We start from the raw sequence: 4,817 nt of genomic DNA on the forward strand, positions 1-4,817 counted from the left end.
TTGAGAATTCACCAAACTTCTGGCGGTCTTTTAGATGGTTGAAAGCACAGTGATAACACATTGAGAATTCACCAAACTTCTGGCGGTCTTTTAGATGGTTGAAAGCACAGTGATAACACATTGAGAATTCACCAAACTTCTGGCGGTCTTTTAGATGGTTGAAAGCACAGTGATAACACATTGAGAATTCACCAAACTTCTGGCGGTCTTTTAGATGGTTGAAAGCACAGTGATAACACATTGAGAATTCACCAAACTTCTGGCGGTCTTTTAGATGGTTGAAAGCACAGTGATAACACATTGAGAATTCACCAAACTTCTGGCGGTCTTTTAGATGGTTGAAAGCACAGTGATAACACATTGAGAATTCACCAAACTTCTGGCGGTCTTTTAGATGGTTGAAAGCACAGTGATAACACATTGAGAATTCACCAAACTTCTGGCGGTCTTTTAGATGGTTGAAAGCACAGTGATAACACATTGAGAATTCACCAAACTTCTGGTGGTCTTTTAGATGGTTGAAAGCACAGTGATAACACATTGAGAATTCACCAAACTTCTTGTGGTCTTTTAGATGGTTGAAAGCACAGTGATAACACATTGAGAATTCACCAAACTTCTGGCAGTCTTTTTGAGTGAGTGAATAGAGGTAGAAATCTCCTTGATAAATGTCTCAAACAAATATAATCCACATTTCCACGTTGAAATGACATTATGTGCCCAGTAGGAAGTAACTTAATTCAGCAGCTGACTGCATAATTCCATCAGAAAAAGATGTGCTGTATAAAATATATGCTTCACTCACAATTTCTTTTGGAAAGGTTGTTATTAAGATAGTTTGAACATGTTCAAATAAACACTTTCGTCTAGATAAAAAAAACTATGTAGAAAATGCAATAGAGAATTTATCTGATATTTCCAAATACACAGCAAAGAACAAAATAATTAAATGAAAAACCGACCAATTTTATGCAAGTGTTTTTGCCCTTTTCAGGTTTATGAAAAAACAGCAGGTTGACTAAAGTATTATTCTCTGTTAAATGGTGAAACACACAATGTTCCTGTGAAAGAGGAAAATAAACGTAGGCCTTTGCGTCCAGTCATTAAACATGGTTAATTGTTAGGAGTGTGAAAATGCACAGGGTTGACACGTATACAGCCCAACAGCCGGCAGTGAGAAAATTATCCCAAATCTCAAAAACACTGGCTGAACTCTGAGGACATCAAGGGATGCAAGTAGACTTGTATAGAAGAGCTCAACACTTTTTTCTAACAATGCGCTGTGTGGCAACTGGCAACTATATTTTTTTCATTTGAAAGAAAAAAAGCAGACTTTTCTTTTCTATTATTTTCAATATAAATGTAGGTTATAAAACAACTTTGAAATGAAACTGGATCACATTGTAGCTAGGCATAATAGACCAGTAGCCTACACTATTTATTTAATGTAAAAGTGTTAAATTAAATAAATGGCACACGATTTAGGAATCTTAATGTGTTTAGCAATCTGCGTTGAAGCAATGAGCCGATGTTAAGAACATAATTATTGTAGACTAATGATGGATTTTATTTTCCACATCTCTGGTGCCGTCTAGCAATGAATGTTGTGTCACACGGAACTACTGTATATCCAAGCCTATGGTCCAAATCAAATTAAATTGTATTTGTCACATACACGTGTTTAGCAGATGATATTGAGGGTGTAGTGAAATGCTTGTGTTTATAGCTCCAACAGTGCAGTAATATCTAACAAGTAATATCTAACAATTCCACAACAATACACACAAATCTAAAGTAAAGGAATGGAATTAAAAATATATAAACATTTGGATGAGCAATGTAAGAGTGGCATAGACTAGTAGAATAGGATAGAATACAGTATATTCAGGTGAAGTCAGAAGTTTACATACACCTTAGCCAAATACATTTAAACTAAGTTTTTCACCATTTCTGTAAACATTTAATCCTAGTAAAAATCCCCTGTCTTAGGTCAGTTAGGATCACCACTTCATTTTAAGAATGTTAAATGTCAGAATAATAGCAGAGAATGATTTATTTCAGCTTTTATTTCTTTCATCACATTCCTAGTGGGTCAGAAGTTACCATACACTCAATTAGTATTTGGTAGCATTGTCTTTAAATTGTTTAACTTGGGTCAAACGTTTCGAGAAGACTTCCAAAAGTTTCCCAAAATAAATTGAATGAATTTTGGCCCATTCCTCCTGACAGAGCTGGAGTAACTGAGCCAGGTTTGTAGGCCTGGCTCAGTTCTGCCCACAGATTTTCTATAGGGTTGAGGTCAGAGCTTTGTGATGGCAACTCCAATACCTTGACTTTGTTGTCCTTAAGCCATTTTGCCACAACGTTGGAAGTATGCTTGGGGTCATTGTCCGTTTGAAAGACCCATTTGCGACCAAGTTTTAACTTCCTGACTGATGTCCTGAAATGTTGCTTCAATATATCCTCATAATTTTCTTCCCCCATGATGCCATCTATTTTGTGAAGTGCACCAGTCCCTCCTGCAGCAATGCACCCCCACAACATGATGCTGCCACCCCTGTGCTTCACGGTTGGGATGGTGTTCTTTGGCTTGCAAGCATCCCCCTTTTTCCTCCAAACATAACGATGGTCATTATGGCCAAACAGTTCTATTTTTGTTTCATCAGACCAGAGGACATTTCTCCAAAAAGTACAATTTTTGTCCCCATGTGCAGTTGCAAACCATAGTCTGGCTTTTTTATGGCAGTTTTGGAGCAGTGGTTTCTTCCTTGCTGAGCGGTATAGGACTCGATATAGGACTCGTTTTACTGTGGATATACAGTGGGGAGAACAAGTATTTGATATAAATACATTTTATTTGAATTGTATGGCCCTTCTTACATCAGCTGATATCTCAAAGTGCTGTACAGAAACCCAGCCTAAAACCCCAAACAGCAAGCAATGCAGGTGTAGAAGCACGGTGGCTAGAAATATCTCCCTAGAAAGGCCAAAACCTAGGAAGAAACCTAGAGAGGAACCAGGCTATGAGGGGTGGCCTGTCCTCTTCTGGCTGTGCCGGGTGGAGATTATAACAGAACATGGCCAAGATGTTCAAATGTTCATAAATGGTCAAATAATAATAATCACAGTATTGTCGAGGGTGCAACAAGTCAGCACCTCAGGAGTAAATGTCAGTTGACTTTTCATAGCCGATTATTCAGAGTATCTCTACCACTCCTGCTGTCTATAGAGTTGAAAACAGCAGTATATGGCTCTAGCCAGCCCCAGGCAGTGCCCCACTTATCAGTGCCCTCAGTGTGTCCTCCAGTGAGGTGGCACTGGCCAGGTTGACCAGGCAGGTGACAGGTGTAGGGCATTTGTATTTGTATTTATTATGGATCCCCATCTGCCAAAGCAGCAGCTACTCTTCCTGGAATCCAGCAAAATTAAGGCAGTTTATAAAATTTTAAAAACATTACAACATATTCACAGACTTCACAACACACTGTGTGCCCTCAGGCCCCTACACCACTACCACATAAATACACTATATATATATACTAAACTACCACATAAATACAAAATAAATCCATGTGTAAGTATTGTGCGGATGTTAACGTGTATTTTTTAAATCTAATTTTACTGCTTGTGTCAGTTACTTGATGTGGAATAGAGTTCAATATAGTCATGGCTCTATGTAGTACTATGTGCCTCCCATAGTCTGTTCCGGAATTGGGGACTGTGAAGAGACCTCTTGTGGCATGTCTTGTGGGGTATGCATGGGCGTCCGAGTTGTGTGCCAGTAGTTTAGACAGGCAGCTCCGTACATTCAACATGTCAATGCCTCTCATAAATAAAAGTAGTGATGAAGTCAATCTCTCCTTCACTTTCAGCCAGGAGAGATTGACATGCATATTAATAATATTAGCTCTCTGTGTACATCCAAGGGCCAGCCGTGCTACCCTGTTCTGAGCCAATTGCAAAAGTCCTTTTTTGTGGCACCTGACCACACGACTGAACAGTAGTCAAGGTGTGACAAAACTAGGGCCTTTAACATCGCTTCATTATAGACCGAATTCTCCCCATCTTAGCTACGACTGCATGAGTATGTTTTGACCATGACAGTTTACAATCTAGGGTTACTTGAAGCACTTTAGTCATCTTAACTTGCTCAATTTCCACATGATTTATTACAAGATTTAGTTGAGATTTAGGGTTGAGTGAGTGTTTTGTTCCAAATACAATGCTTTTAGTTTTAGAAATATTTAGGGCAAACTTATTCCTTTCCACCCACTGAAACTAACTGCAGCTCTTTGTTGAGTGTTGCAGTCATTTCGCTGTAGTAACAGACGTGTATAGTGGTGAGTCATCTGTGTACATAGACACTCTGGCATTACTCAAAGTCAGTGGTAAACAGCTACCCTGGGGAATTACTGACTCTAACTGGATTATATTTGAGAGGCTTCATTAAAGATCACTCTGTGTTCTGTTAGACAACTAACTCTTTATCCACATTATAGCAGGGGATGTAAAGCCATAACAAATATATTTTTCCAGCAGCAAACTATGATCAATAATGTCAAAAGCTGCACTGAAGTCTAACAAGACCGCCCCCACAATCATTTCATCATCAATTTCTATCAGCCATTCATCAGTCATTTGTGTAAGTGCTGTGCTTGTTGAGTGTCCTTCCCTATAAGCATGCTGAAATTCTGTTGTCAATTTGTTTACTGTAAAATAGCATTGTTGTAACGGCTTTCGTCGTCGGATGAGGAAGAGTAGTCGGACCAAAGCGCAGCGTGGTAAGTGTTCATATTTGTTTATTGAACTGAACACTA

The sequence above is a fragment of the Oncorhynchus kisutch genome, linkage group LG29, assembly GCF_002021735.2.
Source record: "Oncorhynchus kisutch isolate 150728-3 linkage group LG29, Okis_V2, whole genome shotgun sequence".
Lineage (NCBI taxonomy): Eukaryota > Metazoa > Chordata > Actinopteri > Salmoniformes > Salmonidae > Oncorhynchus > Oncorhynchus kisutch.